This window comes from Rattus rattus, chromosome 12 (assembly GCF_011064425.1).
Source record: "Rattus rattus isolate New Zealand chromosome 12, Rrattus_CSIRO_v1, whole genome shotgun sequence".
Lineage (NCBI taxonomy): Eukaryota > Metazoa > Chordata > Mammalia > Rodentia > Muridae > Rattus > Rattus rattus.
Genome location: NC_046165.1, coordinates 89,710,580 through 89,734,885, shown reverse-complemented (window position 1 = coordinate 89,734,885; position 24,306 = coordinate 89,710,580). Strand labels below are relative to the sequence as shown.

At 46.0% G+C, this 24,306-nt stretch overlaps 1 protein-coding gene across 2 annotated transcripts in view; it reads left to right on the top strand.

Annotated features, from left to right (window-relative positions):
- Window positions 1-24,306, top strand: part of Gng2 (G protein subunit gamma 2) — a 99,469-nt gene that overhangs the window by 56,123 nt on the left and 19,040 nt on the right. Inside the window, exon 1 of one of the 2 annotated variants that reach the window (XM_032918323.1) lies at window positions 7,863-7,962. The exons of the other annotated variant lie outside the window; for it this stretch is intronic. The gene's annotated coding sequence lies outside the window, so the exon portion shown is untranslated. Of the gene's footprint in view, window positions 1-7,862; window positions 7,963-24,306 lie in introns of those variants that run through there. 2 annotated transcript variants of the gene reach the window in all.

Genomic DNA, 24,306 nt, shown 5'->3' with positions numbered 1-24,306 from the left:
ACTAGAGCCAGGAACCACCGTGGGGTCACTAGCCCTGCCGAGACGGCCACTAGAGCGCCACATCACCGGCTTCGCACCGTTCTCCCCTGGCGTCCTTCCTGCGTCCGGCATCCCCTCCCTCTCCAAGGACTTGGGAAAGAGCTCAGCTTTTCTAAAGAGTGGAAAACAAGAAGGCCTTTATGTGGGAGTCTGCTGAAGAATAACAACGTCCTGTGCACAAAGACCCCTTTCACTCCGCCCAAGCCAGCGATTCCTAAGCAGTGGGGAGGGTGGGTCAGTGGTCCAGAGAGAGATGGCAGCTGCTTTGCTGGGCCACAGTGCAGGCCGGGCTGCCCTGCAGACTCTTGGCATAGGATTTGCCCAGAGCAGTTGCTAGAGCTCCTGTTTAAACAGGACGATAGGCATCTGTGAGCTGGGCAGTGTGTGGCAAACGCCTTTCTTTATGGCTTCTCATATGAGGAGGAAGAATGCGTGTGGGGGAGGGTGGTTATGGGTGGGGTCAGTCAGTGGGTGGATCGGTGGGGGTTGGGTCAATCTATTTGTCATAATACCCTTATTTTAAAATACCACCCTGAGCAGAGGAAATAAGTCAGCGGGTAGGAAATGCTGTCCTCTATGTGAGGTCTTCTGCCGTGGGCTAGCACAGCACCAGCATCTGCAACCAGTGGGCTGTGAAGAGCTATAGGGACTGTGGTGAGGGCCTTCACTGCAAATCTCAGAATGACAATGGGCAACCCAGCTTCTAGGAAACAGGAGGAATGGCTCTGCACTGTGGCAGCACTGTCGGGAGCTGAGGGCAGATTCGTTTGTTTGACTATCCCATGCATAAGCAAATCTGTACGTACACACATTTGTATTTTTCCTAGCCTCTCTGGGTATTTGATTTCGATTTCAATGGAAAGGCATTTGCTTGGCAAACTTTAAATGGATTCTATTCCATTCACCACCTTCTTCAGACAGGAGGAAGGGTACAAGTTTTATTTCACTGCACCGGACTTTTTTTATTTATAAAGCATGAGCTAATAAGCAAGATGCCCTTGAATTTAGGTTGGAACAGAGCGACAGGACGGGCTAGTAGACCCACAGTGCGGGTCACCTCAGTTTAGGACAGTTAGTAAGAGAAAAAAGTCAGAAAGCTTCTGTTTGAAAGACTCACATCCACTCTGCACCCCCATCCCGCCTTCATTGTGCAATTATAAATCCATTAACCTTTTGAAACGCCAAGTGTCTTTCTCTAAGTGTAACACATTGGCTTTTGACATTTTAGTGTTAATTACTTTAAGCAAACATTATTCTTTTTTTGATTGGCTTTAAGGACCACATTAGAAACCTTTATTTCCCAACCAAGGGGCTGCTTGACAGTTTTGTCTACTGTTAAAATGAACTGGTGAACTTATTTGAAATCAGAAAACAAGAGTGATGGCGCCCGTCTACGTATCTTAGCATGGCTAGGATGCCGGAGGTCATACCACAGATGGAAGGCCTTCGGGAGATCACGAAGTACCCTGGTCCGGTGTGACGATGCACTCCCACCTCTGAGGAGAGCGAGGCAGGAGCAAGCAGGTTGTCTGTCTCCGTTAAGGTTTCTATCACCATTATAAAACACCACGACCAGAAGAAGCATGAGGAGGAAATGGCTTATTTCAGGACAGGAACTCAAACAGGGCAGGAACCCGAAGGCAGGAACTGAAGCAGAGGCTATGAGGGGTGCTGCTTACTGGCTTGGTCTTCATGGCTTGCTCTGTCTGCTTTCTTATAGAACCCAGGACCACCTACCCAGCAGGTGCTACCACCCAGGGTGAAATGGGCCTTCTCCATCAATTATCAAACAAGACAGTAGCCCAGGCTTGCCCATAGGCCAACCTGGTGGAACATCTTTTCAATTGAGGTTCTGCTTCCAAATGACTCTAGTCTGTGTCAATTGTTATAAAATTAGCCATCATAGTGTCCTTTACTGTCCTTCCGGTGGCCTTTGGGCTTCTCTTGGTACCACCATTCTACCTTGAAATGATTTCTGCGTTTGTGTTGTGTTCATGAGCAAGGAATTTGTCCTGGTCAGGGTCTCACTCTGGCTCTCAGCGCACTGGACCTACAAGTGGATGCCGTACCCAAGACTCTGCATGTGGGGAAAGCATTACCCCAGAGGGCAGTTACCCAGTTAGTGTAAGTGAGCCTCCTGGATGCTCTGGCAGAATGACCCTAAGGAAAGGAAAGCCAAAGCTTCAAACACACACACACACACACACACACACACACACACACACACACACACACACACACACACACACACACACACACACACACAATCTTCTGATGTCCTTTGCAAACACTGAGAAATAAGTTAGCCATAAGTAATCACGGCTGTGATGGGTTCCCTCCATAGAAACACCAAAGCTCCTGTAGAGCCCTGTTGGGTACTACCTTTCTCTTGCCTCTGCACCCTCACAGTAACGTATCTGAACAGCAGCGGAGCCCATTGTAGACCTGTCCTTAGCTTTAACAAACCATGCCTTCAGGAACTTTTAAAGAACCACTATATATATTTTGTGCTGTGTCTTGTGCGTATGTCTGTCTCAGGAATGGGGGCAGGGGACATCTACAATTGTATGGCTGACTTCAGTTTTGGGACCATTCTCCAGGGCTTGAAGTTCAAAACCGACTCCATGGTGTTATAGTGTGCCTTGGGCTGATTTGTTTAATTGAAGAGTTCCCCAGATTAAAAAGCCCAGCAAGCAGCAGGCTGAGCTTCAGGGCGGTCGCTGTTGCTCCGGCGATTTTAAAGAGCTACTGTAATGGGGACCCCTGCCCACGCCGGGTTTTGATTTTGTATCCCCGCAAATGGTCATAGAAGGCAGTGAGCTATGGAAAGGTAAGGTGGAAAAGTCAGTTCAGATTGACGTTGTCAGCCCGGATCAAACTTGAGGAGTCTGCTGCCAGGAGGTTTATTCCCAACAAATTCAAGCACGATATAATTTGGGGGGGAAATTTCCTAGTGTAACATAATCCCAATATGTTACATGAAGGACACTTAATTGTATCAAAACTCCACTCAGGGTGCAGGTCATTTCTTCCAAGAAGATGGGTTCCAGCGGTACTCTACTTGTACTAGCTTAAGGACCTTAGGAAGGGTCTGCCCTGGTCTCCATCAGACAGCACAGAGGCTGTGTGGCTTTAGCCACTGCTGGGCGTGGTTGTGGGAACTTGGAGAGCCTCTGGCTGTACAGATAATGTGAAGTTCTTCAGTCTTCATTGTGAGAGCTTGGGCCCCTGGCTTTAAGTGTCATTTAGACTGCTAGCCACCTGCAGTATTGGTTGTGGGAGCTTGGTACGGCCCAACAGATAACACAGATAACCAGGAAATTAGCCACTTCCCAAATTCCCAGCTTTCTGGATGGGAGAATAGGTTTTGCATCTTTCCCATTGGAAAGACAATTCTCTATGCTTAGCACTCCTGGTTCCTCTGGAGAGCTAACTGTGCAAGGACCGCTGAGCTGCGTTCCCAAACAGCCAGCATCCGCCTCAGTCTACAACCTGGTGCTCCATTCTCAAGTGATTGGCAGCCTAGCCAGGCGGGAATTGGTTTCCGCTCTTTTGTACGAGCTTCCTGTGGTATGTTTGGTGAATGTGCTGTACAAATATGGTCAAGATACTCTCGTTCCTCCTGGCAGAGTTAGCTCCGCTTACACAGTCCCGCAGACTCCGTAACCAGGAGGCTTGCTAACTCCTAGCCACAGGAAGCTAAACGGCTCAGGATGCGAGAGCTCCGCCCTTAGCTTTAATTTGTGGAAGAAATAAGTCGTGTTTGCAGGTCGAGCCTTGCCTGGGAAAAGATTCTCTCTGGCTTTCTGGAGGCTTCTAGCGTCAGTTCTAGTGCTGAGGGCGTGAGAGTCACTTCCAGTCAGTCTGTGGTCTTAGTCACGCGACCTTCCCATTGTTTCTTCAGTCACAAAAATCTGTTTCTGGTTTCCTTTCGTGGTGTTTCCCCTAAACGGAAAAGTATAGTGTGAGTCCTTGGAGAGGTCCTTTCTTTCTGCTGCTTACCTTTTCTAAAGAGTAAACGAGATTGGCAAGTCCCTAGAAGTGCCACCACGTAAGGCCGACCTCAGATCGCCTTCTCTGTGTAGGTAGTGCAAAGCTTAGAGGCCAACTGCTCCTGTGCGCCTCCGTCCTGCCCCTGCGCTCTTTAAATTCATGGTCTCTTCTTCAATTACTACTGCTTCGCGTACACACACACACACACACACACACACACACAGACACACACACAGATACATACACACACACACACACACAGACACAGACACACACACACACACACACACACACAGACACACACACACACACACACAGACACACACACACACAGACACACACACACACAGATACACACACACACAGACACACACACACAGACACACACACACACAGACAGAAACACACACACAGACACACAGATACACACAGATACACACACACACACACAGACACACACACAGACACAGACACACATACACAGATACACACACACAGATACACACACACACATACACACACACAGACACACACACACACACAGATACACACACACGCACAGACACACAGACACACATACACAGATACACACACACACAGACACACACACACACACACACACACACACACAGAGTTTATGAATACAACCTGCCGAGTCTCTTTACTTTTGCTCGGATGTATCTGTATTTAGAGCTGACTTCTTGAGATTGGACAATCTCTCATGGAGCTGGTCTCTGAAGACGATGGGCTTCTCTTGCTCAGCAGTCATTGATTGCCTATAGTTCTTTATCTATGCATGGGGTCTGTCCTAGTTTGCTTTCCACTGGTGTGATAAATCAGCATGGGGAGGGAAGATTTTCATTGACTTTCATGCCCCAACCACAGTCCATCCTTGAGGGAAGTCATAGCGGGAACCCATGGCAGGAAAGAACCGGTGTAGAGGCCACGGAGGATGCTGCTGGCTCAGCTAGTTTTCTTATGCAACCCAGGAACCCTCCCAGGAGTGGAACGGCCTACAGTGAACTGGGACCTCTCACAGTAATCGTTAATAAGAATATGCCACCATACAGAAAATCGGATGGAGGCATTTTCTCAATTGAGGTTCCTTCTTCCCATAGGACTGTAGCTTGTGTCAACAAAATCTCACCAGCACAGGATCTTGTGAGAGTCCCCTCCATCCATGTTAGTTTATCAGTTGGTATTGTCATCGTTTGGGTCTTGTTCAGGCAACCGCACTGTAGAGGGTTCATGGGTGCAGCGTCTCTGTCTGTATAGAGGGAAACCATCTCTCGGCAGATGCCCTAGTCTCTGGCTCTTACAATCTTTGCGCTCCACCTTCCGAGATGCTTCCTAAGTCTCAGGTGTAGGAATTGCTTTGTAGACATATTGATTGCGAGTGAGCACCCCATGCTCCGTTGTTTTCTTCATTTTTGACTAGTTGTGACTTTCTGTCATGGTCTCTGCGTGCTGCAAAGAGAGGCTTCTTTGATGAGAGATGAGGACACACTTACCCGTCGATTAAAGGGGTAAGTGTTTAGAATGCAGTTAGAGATTGTCCTGGTTTAAGGAACGCAACAGAACTTCTCTTCTGGGACTCCTGGGTGAGGACACCCATAGTTCCCCTTCTATTAAACATACCTCAGTCCCAATTAGGTGGCTGTTGATTACCCCCTGGATATCGGTGCCATCACTGCGCCTTTCGGGATAACTTGCTGTTCTTCTCATCAACAGAAGTCTTGAAGCTAGCTTCTAGCAAACTTCTGTTGTTGTTGACAAAGTCCCAAAGCAGTAGACCTTTCAAAGCCCACCACTGAATTACTCTCGGACAAAAACAACATGTGCACCTCATTCATTCGCTCATTCGTTAACTCATACTATGACTAGTCACTCGAAATGAACCAGTAGCTGTTCACTCATTCTTCCAGGGGTCAGGCGCCATTAGTGATACAGCAGCATGAAAAGGCTACTGTTGGAGGAGGCATGACTAAAGTGAATAGAAAACAAGTATGCCCAACAGGGGGATGGGGAAGTTCAAAGGTCCCAAGACTGTTCTAGAAATAGCAAGTTGATGTTGCCATCATATTGGAATAAAAGTTAGATCCGGTAGAAAGCCCATAAGTGGGATACCAGGTCCCTAGTTGTTCAGAGCTTGGAGTCCATTGGAAGGATTTAGACCTGTGGGTGTGAGTGTGAGTTGTGAGCAGACTGACATCCTGGGGGATGTGTGTGTGTGTGTGTGTGTGTGTGTGTGTGTGTGTGTGTATGTATGAGTGTGTGTTTGTGTGTGTGTGTATGAGTGTGTGTGTGTATGTGTGTCTGTGATATGGAGTGGTAAGAGGTGAACTTGGGACCTCACATGTGCTAGGTCAATGGTCTATCCCTGGCTCTATTTTTTTTTTTTAATTTTGAGACAAAATTTCATTAAGTTGTCTCAGTTGGTTTTAAACTCAAGCTATAGCCCAAGCAGGTCTTGAACTGAAGAGACCCCTGCCTTGACCTCTCAAATAGCTGGGCTTACAGGCCTCGCCACCTGATGTAGCTTTTACAAAAGAACACCGTGGGTGTTATACTTTTCAGTGGACTGAAGGAGACAAGGGTTTGTGACCCATAGACTGCCATTTATATGTTCAAGAAGGAACAAAATGCGGCTGGACCCGTGAGGTGGTGGTGGCAGTGAGGAGAGGGGCTGGATTCTGCGTGTATTCCGGAGGAAGAGTCCTGGAGTTTGGTGGTCCAGTGGAAATGAGACGTGAGAAGAGTTACTCAAGGCAGGGAGGTTCCCTGAGAGTTTTCAGTCTGAACCTTTAGAAACACAGAGCTGTATGTAGGATTGTGGTGGCAAAGGCCACAGGAGCCAGTTTGCTGGAGGAAATCAACGGTTCGGTTTGAGTGACAGCAGGTGGGGGCTGCCTGTTCACATCCAGAGAAGGCAGGCTGGTGGTTAGATCCATGGCTCCAGAAGTCACGGACAAGACTGGTAATGGAAACACAAACTTGGGAGATCTAAGTCGGTTTCTATAACCCTGGTAATGAGCAGGATCATATAGGGTGATGAACGTGAGCGTAGAGAAAAGCAAACAGACTAAGATGTGGGGATTCAGGAGACAGTGGAGACCAAGCAGGCACAGCTAAGAAGGAGGTAATAGGACAGGAAGACAGGAATCTAGAAATGCCAGCACTAAGGAGCATTGATGAGGATGTGGTCAGAAGTGCCAAGCAAGCAGAGCCGGGCAATGGGTTAAGAACTGAGGAATCAGGACAGCTCTTCCAGACGTGAAGACCACAGCGGGCTGAGTCAGCTTTAAGCAATGTTACTAGTAATGCAACGCAGTGCCAGTGTTATGGAAAACAGTATGTGGGTTGCTCAAAAAATTAAAAATAAACAGGATTCCGTGACACGAGTTTATAGTCTCTGCAGCTTAGGAGGCTGAGGTAGAAAGCTTGCTGCGGAGCCTCTAGTGAGGTCTAGTAGTCCAGCAATCCCACTCAAGCTCAGTCTCTAGAAGCTGTTTATAGATGTGTGTTCCCTGCAGTAGTGTTGGTAATAGCAGGTGGTGACAGGGACTCAACTAACCATCACTGACTGGCTGGGTAGCATGTCCTGTATACATAAGAGGTCATTGGGTGTACTGCTCCACCACTCCCCCTCCCTTTTGTAAAGAACTTGAGTACCAGGGATCTCCACCGAGGCTCATGCCTGCTCACCAAGCATTCTTATCAACCACGTCATCTCTCCAGCCCTTTTATCTATTTCTAAGATGAGGGGCAGCTTGGTGTGTTTACATGCTGATGAGAGTGCTCCAATAAAGAGACTAGAGCAAACACTGGTGTCAGAGAAAACCAGGAACACAGGGGCAGGACCTTCAGGGGCAGGAGAAGATGGTATCCAGGAATCCTCTGAGAAGGAGCCACTTTGACACAGGGCAGGAGGTACTCACTCACCCTAGAGGCCAAGCTTAGGAAGGATGCTCAGGTGGGATGGGGGGAGGGGAAGGCAAAGTGACAGGCTGAGAATGAGCAGGGGGAGCAAGGAGGTACAAGGGCTTTGAGGAAAGAAGAGAAGGATGGAAACATTATTCAAAGGGAACTAGGGACATGTGGGTGGGAAGCAGAGTCTGCTATGGTGGACTGTGGGTTCTCATGGAGATGGGTCCTGTGGTCTGTGCTCGCTTAGCACTCTCTAACTGCTCCAGATTCACCTGAGTGTCCTGTTCTGCCAGCACTGGGGCTGGGAGGTGTGGAGAGCAGAGGGAGGGTCAGAGGAAGGGGGGAGCTTGCCAGATAGTGTCATAGGAAAAGAACCAGTCCAGGCTGCTGGGAGCAGGGGAGGCACCTTGATAGATGACTGCGTGTGAGTCCGGTTAGATCTGTCTCCAGCAGCTTTGGGGGACAGGTAAACGGCAGTGAATTCAGTAAATTGCAGTTCGGGCTGGGGGTGCGGTTGGGGAGGGGTAAGGGATTGGGGGTGGTGGATCAAAGAGAGGAAGAGTCTGGGAATAATCACCAAGAATGATGCCTTGGGTGGGAATGTCCGAAACCCCCTTTTCACCTGGGTTGCTGTTGGCCTCGGAGATTTTCCATACATTTCCCCCATGTTTCTAAGGTATTTGCTTTTGGGGTGTGGCCTGACAGCCCAAATCTGTGGGATCCACTGATACAGGAAGAGAGGCAATAAATACCCCACCAGGTCTCTTGAGCTAACAGAGCTAGAAAGGAAGCAGCCATCGTGAAGGCTAGTACTGGAAATTCCGCTGTGAGATAGATCATGCATAGCCACTCACTAAAGCTGAAATTCGGATCCATAGTGCTAGCCTGAGCTTGCAGCACCAAGTCTCTCTCTGCAGGGCCCTTCTCTGCGCCAGTGCTCTCGGGGCCCTGCGTGCCCTCACGTGCCCTCGTGCCCCTCGTGCCCTCGTGCCCTGCGTGCCCTCACCCCTGCGTGCCCTCGTGCCCTCGTGCCCTCGTGCCCTCGTGCCCTGCGTGCCCCTCGTGCCCCTCGTGCCCTCGTGCCCTCGTGCCCTCGTGCCCTCGTGCCCTCGTGCCCTGCCCTGCGCGTGCCCCTGCGTGCCCCTCGTGCCCCTCGTGCCCTGTGCCCTCGTGCCCTCGTGCCCCGTGCCCTCACGTGCCCTCGTGCCCTCACGTGCCCTGCAGGGCTGTCTGCTGAGGACATAGCTCAGTTCTAAGCCTCCTGGTTTCTCTATCTTTCCTTTCCGATTTCCATCACAAGATACCACACTTACAAAAGAAAGACGTCCTCCAAAATCTCCATGGTGAGCGACCCAATTACCCTTCTCCCCTGCACAACATTTAAGCCTTGTTATTGGCGTGCAGAAACCCACTCCGCAAACACTCTTCACACTCTAATCAGGAAGCCTTTGTAGTTCACTTTTTCCCCCCTTTCATTTAAAACCTTCGTAAAGCAGCGCGAAAATTATAATAAGGTGAGTGAATCTGGGCTGGCGCCTTTGATCTCATTCTATCGGAACAGAAAGACCACCAGGGAGCACGGGGTCCACAGAGCTGGAGGGCTACTCACTGACCGTCTTCATGTTCTCCGCACACGGATGGGCTAGTGGTGGCTGTTGATCTGAATGGAGGGAAAGACAACTTAGTGAGAAGTCTGGACTTCAATAATGCGTCCAGCGTTAGGGAAAAGGGCTGCCAGACGCTTTTCTAAAAATTCAAGAAACGGTAAAAAAAAAGTACACCGAAGTGGGCCAACGATGTAGTCATATTTTCTAAGGCAATTCAGATAAGCCTCCTGTCTCTTATACTTAATTTACCTAGAACATAAGGGCCGTGGTTCAACAGGCTTCAAATGCCTCATAGTTCATAGCTGTTTAAAGTGAATGAAAGGAACGGATTTGAGAGCCTTTTTAAAATTTGCTTATTCCTAGAAAAATCCTCAGCCAGTTCCTGGAGAAGGCCTTCTCTTATGAGCTACCTCCCTAACCCCCTGCAAAAATAAAAAAGACACCACGTTTATTAAATAAAACAGTGTCACTCTGAGTACCATTAACTCGTATGACATACGCATAAAGTATTTAATTGGTGGTTATAAAAAACATCCCTGTTGGGATTGGGGAATTTAGCTCAATGGTAGAGCGCTTGCCTAGCAAGCTCAAGGCTCTGGGTTCGATCCTCAGCTCTGAAAAAAAAAAAAATCCCTGTTTTGGATATATGGTCCTGTCTACAGGACAACTTTTAGGTTCTGTTTAACCTTGGTACTTAGGAACTTTTGGTGTGTTACCTAAGGTCAGTTAAGGTTACAACCTTGGCCTTTTCAGAACAGCTCTTGGAGCCTGGGGCCTCATTTCTATCCAGGTAGGCTGGAATGGAAGGAGGTGGGCATCACAGATGGCTTCACAGCTCCTTCAGGTAGTACATGTGGTGATGGTGGCTTTAGAATCTACACAATTATTGGCAATTCCAAGTGATAAGGTATATAAAAGGTATACATCATGTGTGTATTGTATTAGTCTGATCTGTAAAACTTGGGACCCGGAAGTGTGGACTTTTTGTTCTGGACTTTACAGTACTCTCCTATAGAGAGAGATCCCAGAGAACCTCGAGGTAATTCTATATAGTGCTTTTAGTCTTCCTGTGTTTCGCCCACCGCCCATCACGAAGGTCAGATACGGAGTTTTGTGCCATCCTAGCTTTTGGCTGCATTTCAGAGTTCTGCTTATTTGGATGAACAAAGGCAGTAACTGTCTACTTTCTAGCTTAGTGACATTGTGAGTGGAAAGACTGCATGCCCCGCCCACTTCGGCCTCTTACATTTTGCCTCTAATCACTCCTTATAAGTAAAAGGATGTTGGCATGGCCATTTGTTTTATGCACGTAGAGAGGGAATCTAAAGCAGTATCGCAGGGATAGAAGGAGGCTCTGTGCTGTGCAGTGTTGCTGACGGAACTTCTCATTAGGAGGTATAATAAATGTTGACACAGGAGTGACAGGGAATGTTAAAGTGACTTCATTTTCTAGAGGAGGTGTGTGTATAGTGGTAACTCTTGCAGTGTAAACAATAACTCGCCCCAGAGAGTCAGCCACTGCACGGGGACCAGCAAATGAAGACTTATTCATTAACATTATCTTCTCAGCAGGGACACCACACACACACACACACACACACACACACACACACACACACACGTAGAGGCACTCCAAGTTGGGGGAAAACACTGAGAAATTACTGCAGAAGTTGACTTAATTGTCTAGCCGAAAGGATTATATGGAATTCTTATTTTCTGACTATGCTCTTTTGGCTTCCTAAAAATAGCTATGTAGCTCTTGAATGAGAAGGAAGGGGGCCAGTTTAACTAGAGAGCTCGCAGGTAAAGGCACTTGCCACCAAGCCTGACAACCTAATTTCCATTCTCTGGTGGAAGACGAGAACCAACCCCTGAAAGCTAACCTCTGACCCACACGTAAGTCCTGTGGCATGTACACACACACACACACACACACACACACACACACACACACACACCCCACACAAATATTTATTTAAAAAAAGAAAAGCAGGGAGGTGGTAGCATCGGAAAGTGGTAGCATCAGAAGGACAGCTTAGTGGTAGAGCACACGCTTAGCAAGCCTGAAGCCTGGGGTTCTGAGTTCCATCCTTAACACCACAAAGGAAAGAAAAGGAAAGAAGGAAGGAAGAGGAGATAATGGGAGAGACAATGAGAACTGAGTGGCAATGTCCTACCTGTTCTTCCTAACCCTGAACTTACAAAAGAAAGCTCAACTCACCCAGGCATACTGTGTTGTCAGTGGCCTGGGCCTTTGACTCCATATTCTATCGGAGACCAGTGAACAAAGGCTGACAGAAGAGCTCCTAGTTGGGCCAAATTTTCCCTTTCTAATGGTGTGTGTGCGTCACTGTCTACCCGAAAAGGCAAAAACCCAACCTAGATTGCGTCTGGTCAGCTGCAGATTAGCCCTTTTTGAGCGGTTGCCAGAAAATGCTAACACTAGTGTTCGGCTTATTGTTTGTCTCAAGAATGTGTGACTGACTGCTCCAAGGGGAGAAGAGCCAGACTCAGAAGCTGGGTAGTTCCCTCCTGGGATGTTGTCAGGTGGCCCCTGTACCACCAGAGAGTCCAGGAGCACATGTGGTAGGAGAGCAAGAGCCTGTGCTGATGATTTGCTCATCCTTAAGGCTGAACACTGAGGATATAGAGGAAGGCCGAGTGCAGAGTGCCACGGAGGACTTTCATTCATTAAACAGTAGCTAGCAGGATGTACTAGGAGCACTTCCAAGCCGCTGCTGTTCTTAGTTTGCATTAATGAAGGAAAGAAATTGTTGATAACTAAATTAATTCAGTATCGTACTACATTAAGGGATTATGGTGCACTGAAGGAAAGAACTAGGGTGGTCTGCCAGAGCTGGGTGGAGGCCCTTCCAGAGACACAATCAGGGACTTGATGTTTGAACCTGGCCCTGCGTGAGAAAAGGTCATAGGCAGTACCACGTGACAGCATTGCAGATGGGGGTTGAGGGGAGGTTAAATAGAAGTCCTCATTTGCTGGTCCCCATGCAGTGGCTGACTCTCTGGGGCGAGTCATTGTTTACACTGCAAGAGTTACCACTATACACACACCTCCTCTAGAAAATGAAGTCACTTTAACATTCCCTGTCACTCCTGTGTCAACATTTATTATACCTCCTAATGAGAAGTTCCGTCAGCAACACTGCACAGCACAGAGCCTCCTTCTATCCCTGCGATACTGCTTTAGATTCCCTCTCTACGTGCATAAAACAAATGGCCATGCCAACATCCTTTTACTTATAAGGAGTGATTAGAGGCAAAATGTAAGAGGCCGAAGTGGGCGGGGTATGCAGTCTTTCCACTCGCAATGCCACGGTGCATGTGCAAAGGGCCCTTGGGGAAACCTGGACCAGACCATTTAGTGAGGACAGATACACAGCTATTTCGGTGGTTCAGTAGCAGGTCTAAATTGTATAAATGGCTGAGCAAAATAATGATCTTGAATAATACCAGTCAGCAAGCAAAAACAACAACAACAACAACAACAACGTCAGAGAAAAGGCTCGGTTTCTCCTGGTGCAGGTTTCTAAACTGCTGTGGATGCAAAATCACCACAGCTGCTACAGACGCGAGCTACGTTGTTGGGAGAGCAGAGAACTTGGCTGAAGACCAGAGCTGGTGATGTGAGCCCTGGGCAGGCAGCATTCCTCTTGCCAGAAACACTTGCTGTGGGCTCTGCTGGCCCTCTGCATACAGGAAACAGGCCTGAGGAGAGACGCAGCAGCCAATTCCACAAGCCTGCCTGCTAGGCTTGCCAGCTTGTTCTGTGGTACAAAGGAACCTTCACACATGCCACTTGTGGACACGGGTCTGCCCCGCAGAAGGGAACAGTGAGAGGAGCTGTTTTTCTAGATCGTTGAGAAAGCTCACAGCGTGTTCTAGAGTCCGCCTAGCAGCTGGCTCTCGTAGAAACTTTAATAGACTACGTGATTGCTGCTTCTGGATGCCACCCGTTAAGTACTCAATTAATCCTTGATAATTTAAAATCATGATTGACTTTCAAATTACCGTCATCTCTTTGACAGATTGCTCATGAAAATTGGAAATGGCAGGGGTAGACCTGAGGATTTCCTTGCTCTCTCCTCCAAAGCAGATCTCTGCCCCTGAACTGTTTAAATTCTCATTTCTTATTTAAGTTCTTTATTACTAGAGTTCATAGATTTTTTCCCCTTTGCCTTTCTATTCCATGATTCCTTTTCCGTGTTCTTTGCCGTACGGAATGTACATGTTTGTATAGTATTTTTAGGTCACTGTGCTCAGGGGTGGTTCTGTAAACAGTAGCAGTCGCTGTTTTCTGTACTTTGCACAGCACTCCGCAGTTTACTGCTGCAAGGCTAGACACACCTGTGAAATGCTAGCTTTATGGTTAGACAAGAAAGGCCCTAGGAAGTCTGGCATTTCCACCGTGTCACAGCCAGAAGCTCCAGTGCCAACTGGAATCCGGCGCTCCTGTCACCTGACGCATGCTTTTTCAGTCTTGTGTCGTTTATCACGTGCATCAGGAGAACTCCCAGGCAATACATCGAGGAAAGCAAACCTGAGTAGAAGAGACCCCAGTCGCATTCCGAGAGCCCGGCATCTCTGTTGACCAGCTGACTTGTCTCGTTTAGTAAGCCAGCATGAATGTTGGAGCCTCCACAAGAAAGTTCAGGCAGAGAAGTCTTCCGAACCCCAGGAAGCGTTTTTTTTTTAGGTTTGGGATCTATTAAGGATTTTAGAATGATGCGCCAGTTTCTTATAAAGAAATTAATTAGCCAATAGATAATCTCGTCAAGGAAGCAGAAGGCTGCCGGCCGTCGGATTCCCCATGGCCTGCTGCTACAGAGGATTAGATGTCAGTAGGTGTTGACGGCCATTGCCATAGAAACTAGCTTGTATTTCTCTGTCCTTGGAATCCTGTGGTTTGTGATCAAGGCTTCCTTCCAATAGTAATTTTAAAAAAAAAAAGCATATATAATACAGAATGCTAATCTTTCCTTGATGGGAACAAAGATTACCTAATATCCAGAATACCAGCTCCCATTTATGAGACAAGCCAGGGCTCCATCCAAGGCTCGGATGGAAACTGAAAGCTGGCAGCCATCTTAGGGTGGCAGTGCAACCTCTCCTGTTTCCTTTTACAAAATTGGGGTTTTCGAAAGTAACACTTTTATCGAGGTCTGTGTTTTTCATGAAGGCCATGAAAATCAGCTGCCCTGTGTTCATGAGGAAGGCTCTGTCTCGTACAAGAAAATGTTTTCAAAATCAGCAGCTGGCTGGGGATGGGAGAGCTGTCGTTTCCGGCTGTGCAGAGCTTGCCTCACTTCACTACCCACACCGGGGAGTCAGCCCCGTGTGGGCAGAAGGAAGTCACTGCAGTAGGCTTTCTCTCCTTCCCTAAGTGGCCCTTGGTTCTCAGGGAGATAGAAGTGTGAATCTGAAGTCATTCCCTGAGCCTGATGCCTTCCCAGTTAGCCCAGTAGCGGGTCTGCTCCTTGATTTCATTCACGTTAGCTCCCCCAGAAGGTACAGAGACCCACAGAGCACAAGAAATGCCTTTTATGTCTGTGCAGACCCTGGATTAGGACCAGACTGGCGCTTTGAAGATGTGAATTGAGAAACGGCTAAAGAAAGCCTTTCCCAGGAAGACAGGGACATTTTTCTCACTAATGTACCTTCCACTTAAGTGTCTCCTCTGAGGAGGGAGCGAGTGCTTGCACTTCCCCTGCGTTGTGCAGAGGATTGAGTAGGGTGATGCTCGAATGATCCTGGTCCACCCATGACGCATGGCAAACTCTTGGTGTACAAGTGAAACGTATTCACGTGAACTCCTTGTCCCTCAGTGAAAGAATAGAGCCAGGAGACGGAACGGGGCTGGGGACTTGGGAGATTTCTGTTTTCCTTACGGTCCAATCTACTCTTTAGCCAGTGCCATCATTCCATCCCATGCATGGCATGATGGCGGACCTGTGAACTCCCTGAGGCTACCTAGGATGGTTGTCTTGCTGTATCTTCCCACCGTTCCTCTTGCCCTCTGCCCCCGGTCCACTTCCCGTCCCTTGTCTTCCCTCTACACACAAGTCAGGGACAACTGGAACCCAGGATTGTTCAGCACCTTCTTCGTCCAAGCTCTTATATGTGTTGGCGTGGACACATATGGACGCACATGCGTCCTGACCATAATTACCACATATGCACCCTGCCCCAGCTCCTGCCAATTGATCCATTCGCTGATTTGCTATTTCCAAGTCCAAGTGGCCGACGGGTAGCAGGAAGAGATGCAAGACTCAAAGCTACCATGAGACCGGGCAGATTCCTGTTACCATTATTTGATTTGGAGTGCAGCCATCATTGGTCCAGATGCCCACTAATATCCTGATGGTGAAATTATGAGCGCATATAACCTGATATTAGTACAAATGCTAATCTCATCAGTATATAGGATACTATCAATTTCGTGATATATATGATATATGTGTAATGTCATTTATCATATATTTTATACACAATATATAGCGTCAATGTATTTGTGATAAATTTGAATAAGAATCAAAATGTGAATGACAAAGTGCCCAAGCTCAACTTGGATGGTTATGGTGGAACTATTTAGCACAGATATATACATATATATATATATATACATACACATATATATATATATGAAGATAAACCACTGTAAAACCTCTGAAAAAATGCTTAATTGGAACATTTTAAAATTGGTCTTCTAATTTAAAATGAACTAACCATTATGCACCAGTGATATGGCCAGCTGACCAATGAAGACAGCAAAGTCATTATCAAGAGGCTGGGAGACCATAACCTCTAATTTGTATTCCAGATCTATAGATTGTTCATTAACAATTTAATACAAAACAAACTAATCAACCCCCCCAACACACACACACACACACACACACACACACACACACACACAAGCCTACAGCAAATATCAAAATGTGGTGCAGAGAAATGCACTCAGTAATTAAAAGTTCCCAGGGAAATTTGTCAGAATGCTTTAAAAAAAAAAAAAACAAAAATCCATTGAAGGATGAAAACCTAAAACACTCCACAATTAACTGATTCTCTAGGGCAGTTTCAAAACACGGATTTATCTTTGTGTCATGGCGATAAAGGGTTTGTAATTTTTTTTTTCTTTTACAAAGTCCAAGTGACAGGGAAACGTATGGTTCTTTAACCAAAAATTTCCTCCCAAAGAAAATGAAAGTTTTACTTGTGTTTTGAAGGAAAGGAAATTGTTATTGCCCCTGTCTAATTCTCCTAGTCCTTGGGTTGGGTGGGGACTTGTGAATTGAATAGAACAATGTCTTGTGTGTGCTTCTTGGGTTTGGAATTCAGGTGGGAGTGACATTCCTGCAGACTTCTACCGTCCGTCACATACCATCTCTGTGACTCTTCTAGAGATATCTGTGGGGGTGTTGAGGTTCTTGTTGTTGTTGTTGTTTTATTTTATTTGTTTTGACTATGGGCAAATCCAGCTCCACATAATCTCAGCCTACCAGGATGAGGCACACAGAGACTGCGTTCTATGTTAAAGGACCAGGAATCACAGATCCCTTAAGCACAGAGATGCTAATGAGATCATGAACTCTTAGCCCCCATTCATCACTGGGAGGGCCACGGGAATCATAAAATATCGGGCTCTAAAAAGTAGGCAGTGGATGCTTTCTGCGTGGTGTGTGTTCTGTGAGCCGCTTTGTTGTGCAGGGCTTGATGGCTGTCCTTTGAGAGGTCTTCCACCGAGGGCACCAGGGGCATTTGGAACAGCGCACTTCATTGTTAAGTGGCATGTGCAGAACACCGAGTGTCTGCCTCAGCACATTATATACCACTTATGTCTCCATTCATTGTCACAACCAAAAGGACACACGGTTCCAAATGCCTTCTGGTATCACTGACAGTGGGTCAAGTGGAGAGTGCGGGACAAAGATTGGATCCACTTGAAGTCACCATAAAGTAGATTATGCAAATGGAGGGTGGAGAGAGAGAGAGAGAGGGAGAGGGAGAGGGAGAGGGAGAGGGAGAGGGAGAGAGAGAGTTCAAGAGTTCAAGAATGTAACTACACACATCCCATGCTACATGATGACTGGCAAATGATACGGGCTTGGTGACTACCACAATTGCTAGGCCCAGGACAACCTGCCAATCAAAAGAAAGTCACTCTAGTGATTGGCTTTTGACCATCTCTGCAGCTGACTCCCAGAAATGCCCTGAGGTCTTCTAGACCTTCCTTCAAAGAACTAAAACCAGACTCAATTTTCTCTGCCCTCTGGACTCCTGGACAAGATGACCACCACTGCCCGGCACTTCTCTGTTGGAGTCTGGAGGGCTCAGGGCTGGACTCTGAAGAACTCAAATGCATCACCAAGGACCAGGCTGCTGAGAGAGCAGGGAAGAAGTGTGTGGAAATTATCGCTTTAAGTTTGGGTTTGGCTTTGGTTGGGTTGGATTGGGGTTTGGTTTGGTTTGGTTTGTTATACTGGGGATTGAGTTGAAATGAACTGATTTGAGTTAAGTAGAATTGAATTCAGGGCCTTGGCATGCTAAGAAAAATGCTCTACCACTCAATACATTTTAACACAAAGACGCTTTATTTTTGTCCACTGGTCTTTAAGAGGTATGTATGATCGGGAGTTTTGTGTGATTCCCAAAAGAATTTCCCTTACTTTTCACAGCCATTTGCTGTCCAATTAGACTTACCTATGAGATGAAAGTGAACATTAGCAGGGCGTTGACTTTGTGTGGGTGATTCGCTACTGAAGTGCCTGAGAATCTGGTGGGATACACTTCTCTTAAATCTGCTGTGCTCACAAAGTGCAGTACATGACTCAACCATGCTTCACCATGTACGTACACCGCCACCTCGAACTCAGCCTGGGAATTAGTGAGGCGCCGTCTCTATACAGGAACAAGAAATGAACCAAAGGGAAAATTTAAGTGGTTGCTCTTATAATCACAACAAAAAAGAATATTTAGTAATTAGCCAGAGATAAAACTGCAATGATAACTGACCAATGCGGCTGAAGAAAGCACAAACAGACGAAAGGATAGTCCAGATCCATGGATTGAAGAATGACCACCAATACGCCAACACTACCCCCAAAGAATTTTACGTTAAGAACACCTACCAAAATTCCAACAGTGGTTTTAAGCCAACATAGCAAGACCTCTTAGCATTTATATAAAGTCCCAAATATCTGAAACAATCATTCAAAGGGCAAATCAAAGTAGTCCTCACACTTGCTGTTTTCAAAACCTACTACAGCTGTGTGGTCAAAACAGTTTAGCAGAGCAGTGGAGAGAGGCCACCTGCCTATAGACCGGTGGGACAAGAGAGAACACTCAGAATAATGTCTTACCTAGTCAGACAACTTGTGACAAGGGTATTAAGACCACGTATCTTAATCGGTTTGGTCTGCAGCAACAAAAACACAGCCATGGGTCCTCTTCCCACTGTGCTGGTGTCGAGCTTTTCCTTACTTTTCTTGGGGGTTGGGGGGCAACATCCTCTCTTATGTGTCCTCCTACTCACATTTATGGGACCTCCCTCTGCATGGTGTAACTCCTCCCAAAGGCCCCACTTTTAAATTGGGGGCAGGTAGCAAGCTTTAACAAAACAAACTCCTAGTTTATAATTAGTGAGGGAAAAGATATTTCCCCCAACAAATGGAGCTGGAAGAATCAGATAGGCAAAATAGCGACACACACCCGACACGATAAGCAAAATGAACTCAGAGTGGATCAAAGAAGGCTGATCTGTAGCTCAGGGTCGGGATGACTCACTGCAGTGAACGTTTGCGAGTAAAGACGTGTGGACAAAGGCGTATGCTGTGGGACGCTCTACAGCTTCCACAGCCAACGAGATGGTTTTGGCTTTGGTTTAATTTGTTTATTTTATTTTGTATTTTCTTTTGGGAGGGAGATGGCAGGAGTGGAGGGTGGAAAGGAAGGGACGTGGAGACGAGTGGGGTTGGGCTGCATCATTTGAAATTCACAAAGAATCAATAAAAAGTGTTTTTTAAGGGAGTAATAAACGTGATATGCCATGTTTGGTTGATATTTATGGGAGGCCTGCCCTTTTCTGAAGAAAAATGGAGGAGTGGATGGGGTTGGGGGTGGAGGTGGGGAGGAGGGATAGGGAGGAGAGGAAAGAGGGCAAACTGTGGGTGGGGTATAATAGATAAAAGAAGAATACATTTTAGGTTTTTTTTAAAAAAAACTATATGGGCAATAGATTCCAAAGGAAGGCAACCATTTCCCAAGTGAAAAGAAGCCCGACTGCACTGATCACATAAATGTAAATCTAAGAAAACAACAAAATAATACTAAGATAACTAACCGCCTTTGAAAAAAATTATAATCTTATGCACTTTTGGTGAAATATAAAATGGCATAGTCATGCTGGAAACCAGTATAATAGTTACAAACACAGAATATATACTGTATATCACATATACTTATATATTGTATATTTCTGTATATTTATACGTTCTTGTCATTATATATTTGTACATCCTTTAGTCTATTTTTATATAGTTTATCATTTTCTTCTATTTATATATTTATATCTTTACACACACACACACACTATATATATATATATATATATATAGAGAGAGAGAGAGAGAGAGAGAGAGAGAGAGAGAGATCTGAAATTTCCCTTTGAATTCTACCCTAAGGCGTTGAAAGCATGATATGGAAGAGGTATATCTTCATAGCAGTGTTCAAAATAGCTAAAATATGGAGGTAACCAAGAAATGAATGGATTTTTAAGTTGTGATACCACACACACACACAATAAGTTGTAAGAGAAAGAACATTTGATATACATTGCATCCTTCGTGAATCTTTAAGCTATCATGCTATGTTATTTATTTATTCATTCATTCATTCTTAATTGAAATAAATTTCATACAATATACTCCCCAGTTCCTTCCGGATCCTTCCCACCTACCTACCCAACTTTATGTTCTTTTCCTCTTCCTTAAACAAAATAAGAAACATTCACATAAACACACAAAAGACCAACAGGACAAAAAAATGCCCAAACAAAGCAAAATAAGACCAAAAAAAAAATGTACAAAAGTACCGTATAGTTTGTTCTATGTTTGTTCTACTCTTATGCATGGGGGAGGGGCCTGTCATGAAGTGTGGTTAATATTCTCAGTCAGACTCCATTGGAGAGAGCTGGTTTTTCTTTTTCTGATGGGTATCTACTGGGGATAGCTTCTTGGAGAGGGTCTGCAGCCTGTATCTACCTCTCTATCCACAGTGCTGGGACCCCTTCTGGATTGAAACTGCACAGGCCTTGTGAATGCTTCCCCAGTCTCTGATGGTTCATCTCTCTGTTGTGTCTGGAGGACAGTGTTGCCTTCGAGTCAACCATCACCTATGGCTCTAACAATCTTTCCATTTCCTCTTCCACATAGATCCTCGAAGGGAGGGCTTTGATGAAAACCCCATTTAGAACTAAGTGTTTCAAAGTCTCCTACTCTCTGCACCATGTCTGTTTGTGAATGGGACACTGATCTACCGTCTAGCAGAATGACATTAGGGGCCATTTTACCATTATGTTCCTTTAGCAGAATAGTAGATTAAATTATCCCCTAGGCTTATGCCCTATCTACTCTCAAGGCTGGGCCACTTTAACAGTGTTAGCTCTGGGTTCTATCTCATGGAGTCGACCTTAAATCCAATTAGAAAGTCGTTGGTTATTCTCAACTTCCCCGAAGTTGGTCAGGTTCCACTTCCTATAACCCGTGACTACACAGCAAAGGGGACTTCAGGTTGCAGGTGAAATTAAGGCCCTTGGTTATCTGATCTAAAGAGAAGAAGAATACCTGGGGTGAGTAGGGAAGTCACATTGGAATTAGAAGAATCCTTGAAGAGGTGGACAATCGAAATTAGAGTCAAGGGGAGAAATGGCTTCCCAGAAAGTCAAGGCAGTGATCTGAGAAGGAATCTGCTCACCTTCTCCAGCCATGAAGAATTCCCTGGAAGACATGAAAACCCAGAAACGAGTTCTTCCTTAGACCTCCCCCCTCCAGAAGGCCACCTCTCTTTACACCTAGACTTTAGCCTAGTGACACCCATTCCATACCTCTACTGTCCAGAAGCGCAAGATAGTTTTCTGCTGCTTTGACAGCTGAATGCATGTGCATGATACACTACTGCAGCAGAACTGCACACTCTAAATCTGTCCCCTCCAGAGCAAGAAGAGCCAACAACATACAGACTTCCATGGGATACAAAACCAAGATTGGAGCATTTAATCAGTTGCTGGTTTGCTGGTCAGCAACAGGGAAACTCTCGATAACAGTGCTATAATCAAGGTACCCCTCGTTTCTCTAACACATAAAAGGTGGCCAGTCTACAGCTAACATGGTATCTTTACACTGGCCCGGAGAGATGGCTCAGAAGTTAAGAGCTGCTCTTTCAGAGGACTTGAATTCCGTTCCCAGACCAAGCTCAGGGGATACACAACTGTCTATAACCTCAGTTCTAGGGCATCTCTCACTCTCTTTCAATCTCCACACCATGTGTAAACACACAAACAAACAGACACAGGAATTTTTTTAATGAATCTATTTTTTTTGAAGAGAGGGTGCAGCCCTAAAACTTTAAAAAAGAGGGAAGAAGCACAGATTCCTTCTGCTCATCCTGTAATATTCAAGATGGCCAAAAACAGGAGAGAAATGACAGTGGGGGCCACTCCTCTAGGACATCGCTGCTGTCTCTCATTAGCCAAGGCTTGGATAGTCATATTGAGTTGCAAAGGAGGCTAGAAAACAGATCATTCAGCGGACAATACCCAGCTAAAGTCCAAGGTTCCTGTAATCTCTGAAACAGAAAAATGTGGGCTTGAGAAATGGCTAAGTTGGTCAAGTGTTTGCCACACAAGCATGGAATCCAGAACCTACGCAAAACCTTTGGGTACAGGGGCTTGCACCTGTTATCCTATGACTGGAAGGCAGAAACAGGACGACCCACCCTTAGAGTTCAGTGGCCAGCCAGCCTTGAAGAATCATTGAGTTCTTTTTTCAATAAAAGACTCTGTCTCAAAAAATTAGGTAAAGAGCAATTGACATTGACCTCTGGCCTACACCCCCTGACACACACACACACACACACACACACACACACACACACACACACACACACACACACACACACACACGAGACACATGAGCATGGACAAATAGGTAAGACACACATACACATAAGAAAAGAAATTGAAAGAAAAGGTACCATTATGAGGAAAGGGTACTGGGAGGCAAATTATGGTCTGCACATCAGGCTACTGTATGATTTAGTTTCAATTCAGTGCAGAAGAGTAGCTGGCCAGACTCCCAAATCTCTTTCGGGCCCAGTGAAGGTTCAGTAATCCTATGATTACCTGCACTCTAATGTAATGAATGAATTCCAGTTCAGCAGAAATGTTAGCTTCACAGAAGAGCGTCCAGGGACTTGGAGATCACGGCGGTCTTTATCTCAGGCTGACTGGAAGTCAATACTCTGTCTTGGCTTTATAAACTTTTGCTAGGATGTCAAATGTCTTTTGGGTTTTGGACATACAATATCCCTATGCAATGACTAGGTTCTTAGCCATGCTGACGTAATCATAGTCTTTTATTTCGTGTGTGTGTGTGTGTGTGTATGTGTGTGTGTGTGTGTGTGACACATGTGTTGGACTGAGGACAACTGGAAGGAATGATTTCTCTTCTTCCACCATATGGGCCTTCAGGGGATTGAACCTAGGTCGTCAGGTTTTGTAGCAAGTTCATTTACCCATCCCTCAAGACCCAGCCTTTTTTTTAAACGTGAATTTCTCCCTCTCCTTATCTTCAAGTGACTGACAGCAGTTTGGAGCTCCTTGCTGCCTCAGACATAGCTTCAATTTCTCCCTCACTGTGTTGTCTCGAAACCCTTTGAAGCAAAGTTGAGGGAACGGTTAATTGCCTCCCCGTTTACACTGCAAATGTTGAGCGGCCTGTTTTCAGCATTCATTCTCAGAAGGAACTTGACAGAGAATTATACAAAATGTCCTCTTTCATCTTGAAGAATTATGCATGGAAAAATACCAAAGAGATAGTTTACAGACTTTTGTTCTTAATACTAAAGAGATAACTTATAGTCTTTTGTAAGTGATGGGTAACATTGTCTATGTGTTATTCTTCATCCCTTGGGTTTTCTTTGTGCCCTTGTTCATTTTTGAGAAGAACCTGGTCCTCTACCATCCCTACACAAAAATAAACGTTCCCCAAAGTGAGCCAGCATTTCAGCTGCTAATATAACGGATCCAGAACAAGAACGGACCAGTGTTGACCTCTGCCATGTGTCGTGTTTCATTTCCTGGGTCTGGCACTGTAGTTAAATTAAAGCCCTTGGATATTGCTACCCTATCAAATGTCAGCAACCTCCAGGGGCAGCTTTAAAAATGATAACGTGGGACCTTGATGAGAAGCAAGACCCAATCGAGAGCTGGGGGAGGGCACCACCAAACATGAAACAGAATGATCTTTTAAAAGAACAGTAAGAATACAGTAAGATGGTGTATCTGGTAAGCCAAGAAACAATTGGAAGAGCAATAAAACCTAGGATAGGTTTGGAAGGGTGTGGGAGGCATGCCACAGGAGGGGGCCTGGGAGCTCTAGCAGAAACACCGTCTCTCCATCTACACTGGCAGAGAACTTCCCTTTCAAAGCACAAGGGCACACTTTTA